Here is an 11,916-nt window from a genome sequence, read left to right on the forward strand (position 1 = left end):
AGAAGCACACTTGCCTCTTTTCTTTCCTCCCTTTTCTTTCCTCCTTTTTCTTTCCTCCTTTTTCTTTCCTCCTTTTTCTTTCCATCCTTTTTCTTTCCTCCTTTTTCTTTCCTCCTTTTTCTTTCCTCCTTTTTCTTTCCTCCTTTTTTCTTTCCTCCTTTTTCTTCCTCCTTTTTCTTTCCTCCTTTTTCTTTCCTCCTTTTTCTTTCCTCCTTTTTCTTTCCTCCTTTTTCTTTCCTCCTTTTTCTTTCCTCCTTTTTCTTTCCTCCTTTTTCTTTCCTCCTTTTTCTTTCCTCCTTTTTCTTTCCTCCTTTTTCTTTCCTCCTTTTCTTTCCTCCTTTTTCTTTCCTTCCTTTTTCTTTCCTCTTTTTCTTTCCTCCTTTTCTTTCCTCCTTTTTCTTTCCTCCTTTTTCTTTCCTCCTTTTTCTTTCCTCCTTTTTCTTTCCTCCTTTTTCTTTCCCTCCTTTTTCTTTCCTCCTTTTCTTTCCTCCTTTTTCTTTCCTCCTTTTTCTTTCCTCCTTTTTTCTTTCCTCCTTTTTCTTTCCTCCTTTTTCTTTCCTCCTTTTTCTTTCCTCCTTTTTCTTTCCCTCCTTTTTCTTTCCTCCTTTTTCTTTCCTCCTTTTTCTTTCCTCCTTTTTCTTTCCTCCTTTTTCTTTCCTCCTTTTTCTTTCCTCCTTTTTCTTTCCTCCGTTTTCTTTCCTCCTTTTTCTTTCTTCCTCCCCTCCTATTTCCAGACCTATTTTTACACACGTTTCCAGGTGCTGAGACTCGAAGGGGCAGCTTCAGAAATTCAAAGAACTTTCTATTTTTCTGCTTCTCGCAGCTTCGCTGAGCTGCTGGTGTGACTCTGGGGAGGGGAGGCTGGATTTCACGCCACGGGAAGGCACTTACATGGCTCTGGATGCTCAGCACACCGGGAGAGCTCCGAGTTGGGTGGGCAAAATCCTGTTTGGGGGGGATGTCAGGAGCGCTTGTGCGTAGAGGGACCTTCGTGGTGTTTCCTCTACTCCTGTATTATCCTGTCTCTGTCCTCAAAGCCAGAATTTTCTCACCCATCACAGACTCTGCCCTTTATCACCCATCCCGAGGTCGTAACCTGGCACCCTGGGTTCTTGGGACATCCCGGCCGCAGGTTTTGGGAGGCTGGAGGGAGGTCGGGCATCCCTCGGGGTGGCAGGTGGGAGCTGGGGGAGCTCCGAAAGCATCTTGTTCGTTCCCTGCTGCTTTTGCAGAGTCGTTTTTCTTCCCGAGGAATCGGGCTCCCAGTTCTTTAAGCACCAACTGTTTACGGAAATTCAGGTACCAAACTGTAGAGCCGACGGCACCGTTGGATTGTTTTGTGTATATATATATTTCCAAATGTTTTTCCCGGAGTGACAAAGAACAAAGTCTGCGTGTGCGTTGGGTTTGGGTTTGTAGGGTGGTTTTTTTCCTTCTTTCCCCCCTCCCTGGCCCTGCTCTCCCTCCTCGCAGGAGCCGGGGCCGCGGCTTCTCGCCACCTTTGTCCTGGCACGGAGGGCCCCGGCCGGGCGCAAGGAATCGGAATCGCTCCCCTCTCTCCGGGAGATTTTGCACATGTTTTGCCTGGGGAGAAAGGCTGGTGCCAGGTCAAAGGTGGCGTGGTGGGCAAGTCGGGAAGCGCTTCCAAAGGAATCTCCGAGTACATCCAACATCCCGGGAGCCGCGAGGATGAGCCACGTCCCCATCGCTCACGGCGGGGGAGAAGAAAAAATGCTCAGAAGCACTTAAACCCTTCCAAAAATGGGATTTTTGGGGGGATGCCCTGCTGCTTCTGAACATTTTACCCTCCTTCCTCCAGGCTCTCCGGGCCGGCTCGGAGGGGGCTGTGCCGTGCCGACGCTTTCGACTGTTTTAATTTATTCTCAAGTGCGATGCAGGAGGAAGCGGGGAGTGTTTGAGAAGCTTTCCGAGCCGCCCAACCTGCTCTTTCTCTCGTGTACATAACCTTTTTAAGTAAAAAAATATAATGTCTTTTTGTATTTTTCGTCTCCAGATGGGGAGGGATATTTATACGTTTTTTTTCTCTACCTGTAAGCAGTAGTTTTGTACAAAATTCCTCCCGTTTCCCCCCCTTGCTCCTGCGGGGTTGTGTTCTTTGTAGGCTGGTTTGTACCCCGTCCTTCCCCCCTCTGTGTGTTTTATACCGAGTTCATTTACTACCTTTTTTCTATCTTTTACTGCGAGTAAAGAGCCGAGGAAATAAAAGCGACGTATCTTTTCTCTTTTTGTGCACGTGTCGTGATTCTCAGGTCACCAAAACCAACTCGGGAGCTGCATCCCAGTGCAGAAGCCGGAGCATCGCTGGTTGGGAGCAGCCCCCTTGCTCAGGGGAAGCTGTTTTGTGTCCTTCACCCTCGTAGTTCAAAGAAACAGCTCTCAGCAGGCTCTGGCTGTTCTCAATCCGGTGATTTTTTAGCCCAATTTGCTGGAGGAAGGAGCCAGAGCTGCTGCGAGCTGGAGCTAAAAGGCTTTTGCAGTCGCACTGCTGGGCGTTATCGCCTTTGATTTTGCTGCTTGCTGGAGGTGGTGGGTTGGGAATGGGGATCCTGTCCCAGTAACCTGCTTTAAGGCTTCTCTTCCCAGCCCTGGGAAGGAGCTTCCAGCTCCCACCACCCCGCTCTGAACAGTAGAAAGAGCCCCTTACCGTGTCCCAGGAGCAAAATCAACAAGGCCCTTGTTTTCCTTGGCTCCCCCATCCCGAAAAAGCCAAGGGAGAGAACGGCCCCGTCAAAGGCGGCTTGTGCCTCGCCGCTGCTGGGACCCCGGAGAGGCTCCCACCCCCTCTGCGGCCACCAAAAATGCATTCAGCATTTATTCCTGCCCTTCCTTCTGCCGTATTAATAGAATAAATCATGTTGCCCAGTCGGCCCAGTCTGGGGATTTTCAGGTCATATTGACTTTTACCTCCTTCCTCTCTCCTTATTCCTAGACATGAGCAAGATTTTTGCCCGGTCTTTTCCAAAGAGGCAGTTAGGAACGTCTCTCGACATTCCTCACAAACACACACGTGGCTTCTGCAAATACCCACGGCGCTGTCTGCCACCCCGGGGCTCAATGCTCCATTCATCCGCTCCCAACGCCGTGCCTAGAAGTCGGGAATTACCTGGCCCCGACTCCGTGCTGAGGAGCTTTTCCAGCCTCCACCAGCCCCTACGGAGCGATTCGCGTCCCCCCACGTCTCCGTCTTCTTCCCCCCCACCCCGAGGAGGGGGTTCGCTGGGGGCTTCTTGCAAAATCTCAGCGGGTATCGGGGTGGATGGAAGGAGCCGGGACGGAGAACCGGTGCTTCTCGGGATGCTGCTGGGGAATATCGGAGCGGTGCTCCCTGATCCCATTCCGTAGGAGAACATGTTGCATCTCTGCAAACTCACCGGCCAAAAACCTTTGCAGATTGTTGGGGAAAAGAATCGGGTTTATTTCTTTTTTTTCTGCAGGCAAGAGGGTCCCTTCCGCCCCAGGAACCCTGCTCCGTCCTTCCCTCCTGCCCTGGGCATCCTTCTGGGTCCTCAAAAGGAGGAAACGGAGAGTTGCATCCGCTGAAAATGGACAGTTGTCCCTTTTTCCTGGCTCTCCTCCACAGCCGGGCTTGGCGGGACGGCCCCGGACCCCGCGCCGGCCCCGCTGGTTTCCGCAGCGGGTTCCAGCGTCGCCTCCGGCCAGCGCCGAGCGGCTCCAATATTGACCTGGACCAGGTGGATCCAAACTGGGAGCCAAGAGACACTTGGGGTCATCTCGATACGATGCCTCGATGGAGAACTTCGGGCTTCCTGCTCAATTTAGGGGGTGAACAGATGATCTCCGGCTCTCAGCGGGGGCTGAGGATGGGCCAAGGACCTTCTCTTGGTCCGTTGGGCTTCCGAGCCTAATCCGTGCCTTCCTGCATGGAGGAGCTTCTCTCCGTGGAAGATGGGTCCCTGAGCCGTGGGGTTCCTCCCAGCACCTCCAGCCCCTGATGATGATGATGATGGGGGAGATGTGGCTTTGGGAGCCGCACTGGATCCCATCTCCTTTCCGCTGCCTTCCCAGGGGTTGACCCATGGGTGAAGCATCCGGGCAAATCACTAAGCTCTGCCTGGAGCACTTTTGGGATCTGCTGACCCCAGCTCCCTGGAGCGAAGGGCAGGACCCAAACCAGAGGGCCTGACACCGGGACGTCCCTCATGGGGTCCAAAGGCCAACGCCTGGAGGAGCTGAGTGACCATCTGAGTGACCAACGGAGGAGCCACCGCTGGGAATCTCGATGCCGGAGCGTGGCCGGCGCGTGCCGCGCATCCCGGAGGTCTTCCCACCCCCAGGAGCCCCTCATCGAGCCACCCCGGACACCCCACCACAACCCATCACCCCCAAACCCCGTCGGCAAAACACATTCCCGGTGCCACCATGACGAGCGTCCGTCCGTCCCCCACCCCCCGACGCCGAATCCATCGCGGCTGCGACGAGAAAAAAAATAAGGGGAGAGGAGGAGGAGGAGGGGGGAACAAAAAAAAAAAAAATAAAGCTGTTTGGGGACAAAAATGCCCTTTGTGGGCTGCAGCGAGCGGCCGCGTGTTGCGATTGGCATCCGCATTGTTGGGTAAACGGTGCCCGCTCCGGCGCCCGCTCCGGCGCAATAATTAGGCGAGTGCCCAGGAAAAGCGAGTCCCAGATTTACGGCGTGTGCGGACACAGACGCCCTTGTGCCGGGGGTGGGGGGGCATCAGACCCCCCCCAAACCAGGGGTGGGGGCTCTAGGGGGGGGGTGTATTGGCCCCTGAGCCCTGAAAATGGCTGGGGAGGAGTTTCCAGCTGAGCTCTGGGTGCTTTTGGGGTCCCCCCCACCCCGATGTGGGGGTGCTGAAGGCTTCATGGGGTGGGGGGTGCTCTGCTTTGGGGCCAATTCTTGGCATTTAGGGACCTGGTGGGGGGTTAATCCCGACATCCCTCTTGTAACCCCCCCCCCCATCTTTGATTTTGTGGGGCATTGGCTTCATTTTGGGGGAAGATATGGGATCCCCCCCCCCCAAATCCCCTGAATCCCCCCCCTTCCACTGGGGACCGCACCGCTCAGAGCCGGCGGGATGCGGGATGCCTGGAGGACCCCGACCCCGCTGCAGGGGGGGGCACCAGCCGTGACTCAGTTTCCCCTCTTGCCTCTCCAACCACCAACAGCTGAGGGGGGGTGGGGCACACACAGGGCCATGGTCCTTCGAGATGTCACTGCCCCCCCAGTTCCCCCCCCAGTGCAATTTTTCATCCCCAAACTGGACAAGGGGGCGGGGGGAGGCCCAGCACACTCCACGACACTCCTGATCGTAATTTCTCCTAACGATGGACCTTGCCCAGCTTCCCCCCCGCCGCCCCCCCCCCAGGGTCCCCCCCACAACCCCCCCCCCCCCCACTAATCCCTCCGGCCCCGCTGCCTCATTAGGCCTCGCGACCCCGCTGCTTTTTTTCCGCTCCCTTTCAAAAAAAAAAACCCCAAAATAAAAAAAACAACTCACCCCCCCCAACAAAAATCCCCAAAATCCCCCCCCCCGGCCCCATCCCGCCCCGAGCCCGGTCTCCGTTCAAGCCGCGGGACCCTCGAGCCGTCCCCGGTCAGAAACGTCGTTTTTTGGGATTTTTTTTTTTTTTTCCCTGATTTTTTTTTTACTTTTTTTTTTTTTTCCTTTTTTTTTTTTTCCCTTTCCTATTTTTTTTTTTTTTCTTTTTTATTCCGGCATCCTCCGGGCCGGGGACACAGAGGGCGGCTTTGTGCCGGCGGGAGGGCGCCGCGGGGCTGCGCTCGGGGCCCTGGCTCCCTGCCACCCCAAATAGGGGCTTTTTTTTGGGGGGGGACACACACCACACTGGGCTCAGCATCAAAGGATGCTGAATCCTTCCCTGTTCCCCCTCCTCCCCTCGCTCCAGGGGGGGGGAAAAGGGAGTGAACCCCCCACCCCCACCCCGCACCTTGGGGTTAGGGGCTGGAGTGGGTTTGGGGGTGCTTGGGGGGGGGGTGTCCCAGATCCCGCAGTAGGGGCTGTACCCCGGATTTGGGTGGTTTTTGGGGTCACCTTTTCGTTTGGGGATGGATAATTTGGGGTTGGGGATGGATTATTTGGGATTGGAGATGGATAATTTGGGGTTAAAGATGGATGATTTGGGGTTGGGGATGGTTAATTTGGGATTAAAGATGGATTATTTGGGGTTGGGGATGGATAATTTGGGGTTAAAGATGGATAATTTAGGGTTAAAGATGGATAATTTGGGGTTGGGGATGGATTATTTGGGATTGGAGATGGATAATTTGGGGTTAAAGATGGATGAATTGGGGTTGGGGATGGATAATTTGGGGTTAAGGATGGGTTATCTGGGGTTGGGGGATGGATAAAAGGGGGGGGTGTTGCAGGAGGGACTTTGGGGTGCTCTGAGAAGCCGGGGGGGGGGGTCCCAGGAGATGGAAATTGAGGATGTGCCCCCCCCCACCCGCCATCAGCCGCTGACCCCACGGCTCAGACACAGACCCCCCTATTTCAGCACACACCCCCCCCCTCCAAACCAGCCCCATCACCCTCTCTCCGGCCATCAAGCACCCACCCAGGTGGGTGATTCGGGGGGGGGGGGGAAATGGGACCCCCGGGGTCGGATCCGGCGGTGCGGGAGATAACTGGGGCCAGAGTGGGGGTTTCTATTTCTGGTGGTTTATTTAACCCCGAGGGCGGCCGGGAGGTATTTATAGCTCCGAAACACCCGCCGTGCCCCCCCGGGGCCCGATCCTGCCCCCACAGCCACCGCCACTCTCCAGTTCTGCCTTCGGGGACCCCGAAACCCTCAAAATTTGGGGATTTGGGCCCATATTATGGCTTTTATGGATGGGGTCGGCGGTGGCAGAGCACCCCCAGCACGGGGTGATGGTGCAGCCGGTGATACCCCCCCCAAAAAAAACACCCCCCTCTTTTTATTTGCACCCCAATAACGGCGCGTCGCGGCCACGTCCATCATTAGACTAATAAAAATCGCGCTTTTTGCATCACCTGTCCCAAATTTAGGAGATTTGGCCCCGAAACCGAGGGGCAGCAGCCGTTCCCGCGCCGCGATGGTTTTATCCGGCTCCGCCGACCCCCCCGCGACACCTCGAGCCCACCCCCGCCCCCCCGCCCCCGCGAAACATCGCCGGCCTCTTTCCAGCCCTCATTAATTTGGGATAATCACAGCTCTCATTAGCTGCCAGTGCCCCCACCCCCCTCGGCGCCCGCAGATTTATTCCCTCTTTTTAATTTTTTTTTTTTTGGGGGGGTAGAAGCCTCTCCCTCCAGCCCCGGAAGGATTTTGGGGGCTCTTGGTACCCCAATGTTGGGGGGTTCCCCAGTCCTCAAACTGGTTTGGCACTGGGGATTCTCTGATGTCTCGTATGAGGGTTGTGCTGGGGGCGGGGGGGGGGTGGGGGGTGTTGCTTTTTTTGGGCTCCGCTAAATATTTGGAGGGGCTGATGCCCCCCCTGAAAGAAGAGGGGGGGGAGAACGGCTGCGATTTGGGGTGCTCCTCCCAAACCCTTACGTTTGGGGTAAAACTCCCCATTTTTAGGGTGCAACTTCTCCTTCGGGAGCACGCTGGCACCCCCCCTTAACTCTTCCCCCCCCCCCAAAGCCCTGCGCCAGATGTGGGGCACGAGGGTGTGAATCCCCTCCAAAAAAAGGGTCTGAATCCTCCTTTCCCCCAAAAAAAAACCACCAAAAAAAAACCAAACTCAGAAAAACCCACCAAAAAATGCTAAAAAAAACCCCAAAAGCTCAAAAAAAAAAAAACCCAAAAGCTCAAAAAAAACCCCCCCAAAGCTCAAAAAAAACCCAAAAAGCTTAAAAAACCCCAAAATCACCACGATCGCCCTCAGACCCCCCCCTCCACGAGGCGGCTCAAAGGGGCTCTTTGTGCGGCTCTACCTTCCCCAAAGAGCCGCTTTTTCATCCCAAACTCTGCGAGGAGGAGGAGGAGGAGGAGGAGGAAGAGGAGGAGGAGGAAGAGGCCGAGTTCGGGGGGCCCGAACGAGGGCGAATTATTTGACATCATCTCACAAAAATGCCGCCGTCTTCCCCCAACCCCCCCCCCCCCCCACACGCAGACGCTCCCCGGGGCCTCTCGCCCACCTTTAAATGGGGAGGGGGCACAGAAGCCCCTTGGAGGGGGGGGGTGTCAGTGGACAAAGGGTCTGTGTGCGATTAACCCCCCCCAAAAAAAAAAAAACGGGGGAAAAAGGGCTTTTTTTGGAGCATCGAGTGAATCCGAGTGTGGATTTCCCAGGTGGAAAATGAGGGGGGGAATTGGGGATTTTTTTTGGGGGGGGGGTCTTGTGTGTTTATTGAGCCTAAAGGTGGTCGGGATTTTGCGGGGTCACCCCCATCGTGTCCTGTGTGCCCCCCAACTCAATATTTTTGAAGCAAATTCACCCAAAATCGGGTCATTAGTGGGATGCTGCGGTGTGTGTCCCCCCCCCACCCAACACCAGTTCAGGATTAAACCCCATTTTGGGGGAACTGAGCATCCCCCCCCCCCCCAGTAATAAAAATATAAAATTAAATAGCAACGAACGAGGAGGAAAATAAAAAAAAAAATATATAAAATTAAGTTAAAATGTCCTTTTTCTGGGCACGCAGCGCAGCCGGGGGGGGCCACGGACAAAGCTCCTTTCTGCTCCCCGTTCCCATGCCGGCCAGGGGAAATATTTGGGGGAAGGTCTGAGGTTAATGGGAGGTGCCAGCATCAAAAAATGGCATTTTTAGATTTTTTTTTTCCCCTTTTACTGAAAAAAGGTCTTTTTATAGAAAAAAAAAAAAAAATAAGGGGGGGGGTGTCGTTCCCTCCTGCCCTGTAAAGCAAATAGGGGAGCGGGTGTCGGGGCCGGCGGGGGAGGGAGTCCCTCTGTTTTGGGGTTATTTTATGGGATTGAGGGTATTTTGGGAGATGTCCAAGAAATGGGGCTGAAATGGGGCTAAATGGGGCAAAATGGGGCCAGGTGTTGGAATTTCCCGCCCCCTCCCTCGGTGGTTTTGAGCCCCAAGTTCTTGCTTGAAAATGAAAAGTAAAATTGTTTTTTGTTTTTTTTGTGGGTTTTTTTTTGGGGAAGTGGCTGTTTGGGGGGTTCCAAGTGGGGTGGAGGGTTTTGGGGTGAGTTTGGGGGGTTTTGGGTAAAAGGTTCCACGTGGGATGGGGTTTTGTTCACCCGGAAAGAGTTTGGTCCCAAATCCAAGTGGTGTCGGTGGGACGGGGACGGATGATGGTCCTGGGTGGTGGCATCAGGGTGGGGATGTTTGTGCTGGAGGCCACTGGGTTGGGGATGCTCACCCAGGCTGGTGGCACCAGGATAAGGACAGTGCCCGTGGCTGGTGGCATCAGGGTGGGGACACTCGCCCCAGGTGGTGGCATCAGGTTTGGGGACACTCACCTGGCTGGTGGCATCAGGGTAGGGATGGTCCCCATGGCTGGTGGCATCATCATGGGGACAGTCCCCATGGCTGGTGGCATCAGGGTGGGGATAGTCCCCATGGCTGGTGGCATCAAGACAGGAATGGTCCCCCTGGGTGGTGGCATCAAGGTGGGGACATTTGTCCTGGAGGCCACCAGGCTGGGGACGCTCACCCGAGCTGGTGGCACCAGGTTAAGAACAGTCCCCGTGGCTGGTGGCACCAGGGCAGGGATGGTCCCCATGGCTGGTGGCGTTGAGGTGAGGACAGTCTCTGTGGCTGGTGGCACCAGGGCAGGGATGGTCCCCATGGCTGGTGGCGTTGAGGTGAGGACAGTCTCTGTGGCTGGTGGCATCAGGGCAGGGATGGTCCCCATGGCTGGTGGCATCAAGGTGGGTACAGTCCCCCTGGATAGGGAGAATGGATGGGGACAGTGTCCTGGCTGGTGGCATCAGGGCAGGGATGGTCCCCATGGCTGGTGGCATCGAGGTGGGTACAGTCGCCCTGGATGGGGAGAATGGATGGGGACAGTGTCCTGGGTGGTGGCATCAGGGCAGGGATGGTCTCCCTGACTGGTGTCATCAAGGCAGGGTGGTGGCATCAGGCTGGGAAGAAGGTCCTGGCTGGTGGTACCAGGATGGTGACAGTGTCCCCAGCACCCGCCGTCAAGGTGGGGACATTCCCTCCAGGGTGGGGACAACGAGGGACGTCCCTTTTGGGTAGGAGGGCAGGGACATCCCCACCCGATGGCATCCCCGGGCCTCGCCGTGGCCACGCCGGTGCCGATGGCGATGGTGCTGATGGTGGTGCCAGTGCCGATGGCGATGGTGCCAGTGATGCCAGTGGTGGTGCCGATGGTGCCAGTGATGCCAGTGGTGGTGCCGATGGTGCTGGTGATGCCAGTGGTGGTGCCAGTGCCAATGGTGATGGTGCTGGTGATACCAGTGGTGGTGCCAGTGCCAATGGTGATGGTGCCAGTGATGCCAGTGGTGGTGCCAGTGGCGGTGCCAATGGTGCCAGTGGTGCCAGTAGCGGTGCCGGTGATGATGCCGGTGATGGTGCCAGTGGTGTCAGTGGTGCAAGTGGTGCCGGTGGTGCCGGTGCCAGTGGTGCAAGGGGTGCCGGTAGTGCCGGTGCCAGTGCCAGTGGTGCCGGTGCCAGTGCCAGTGGTGCCAGCGGTGCCGGTGGCGGCAGAGTTAAGGCCGGGCTCCCTCACCCCTGCCCCCCCCGCCGCGGCGGATTCCTGAGCTGACTTGGCCCTTTCCCACCGTTCCCTGATCGTCTTTCCAGAGCCCCAACCCGGGATAACCGGGAAAGCGCCCGGCGACGCCGTTTGGAAAAAGGGGGGACGAAAATTCAAAGGATGCGGCTGAGATTTTATTTTAGGGGGGGGGGGTGCTCAGGGCTATGCCATGAGATTTGGGTTAAAAAATCCCAATTTTGGGCCACCTGCTCTGGCCGGCCGATGCCTCAACACCCGCCTGTGCCGGGAGATCCGGCGGTGCCGGTGCCGGTGGGAACCATACGGAGCATCAACCTCTTTGGCCACTTTTCGGGGGGGGGGAGTGAAAGAGACTCTGAAGGATGTGCCACCCCCCAGTGCCCCTCACCTGGCGTCAGGGCGCGGGGGGGCTGCTCCATCCATCGCACGCCACCGCCGCACCGGGGAGCTGCCGGTGAGGGCGGTGACCCCCCAAAAAGCTGGGGGGGGGGTGCCGGAGGTTGGGGGGGGGGGCAGCCCTGGAGTTGTTATTTACTCCCGGCCCCGTTTTCCAGTGGAAAGCGGCGGCCGCAGCCAGGTGCTGGCCCCGCTCCCGGCCGCCATCCCCAGCCAGCGCCGGCCGCCACCGCGGGCCGAGCCACGGGCTCCTCCACCTGCTGGGTGCTGGGACCCCCCCTCAACCCGCCTGGACCCCCCCCACCCCCCCCCCGCCCCAAGATACAGCTGTAAAGTTTGATCCCCTTTACCAATCGGGGAAACTGAGGCACGGAGTGGGGTAGACACTGAGCGAAGCAGGAGCAAATAACGGGGGGGGGGGGCGGGGGGGGGTGGAAAAGGGGGGCAAAGCAGGTTTGGGGGAGGCCGGTTGGCTCCCCATTGAGGGGGGGGGCATCAGCTGGAGCCGCCGCTGTCCGGGCGACAGCCCGGGGAGTTATTTTTGGCGGAGTTTGCCGGAGCCCCGCGGCAGCGCCGGTAACACACGGGCTTTGTCTGCGGGGCAGCGGGGGGCTGGGGGGGCGGGGGGAGATGGGGGGGGCGGGGGGGGGGATGGGGAGGGTCTGGGGGGTGGGGGGGACTCAGCTGCAGCGGAGACAGCCCGTGGCGGCAGAGCGAGGGGTTGGCTCAGCCATGGCTGTGCCCCAGCCCCCCTGCTGGGCTCAGCACCGTCCTGCCCTGTGTCCGTCCGTCCGTCCATGCATCTGTCTGTCCGTCCATCCATCCATCCATCCATCCATCCATCCATCCATCCATCCA

Source organism: Tauraco erythrolophus, unplaced genomic scaffold (assembly GCF_009769465.1).
Source record: "Tauraco erythrolophus isolate bTauEry1 unplaced genomic scaffold, bTauEry1.pri scaffold_60_arrow_ctg1, whole genome shotgun sequence".
Classification (NCBI taxonomy): Eukaryota; Metazoa; Chordata; class Aves; order Musophagiformes; family Musophagidae; genus Tauraco; species Tauraco erythrolophus.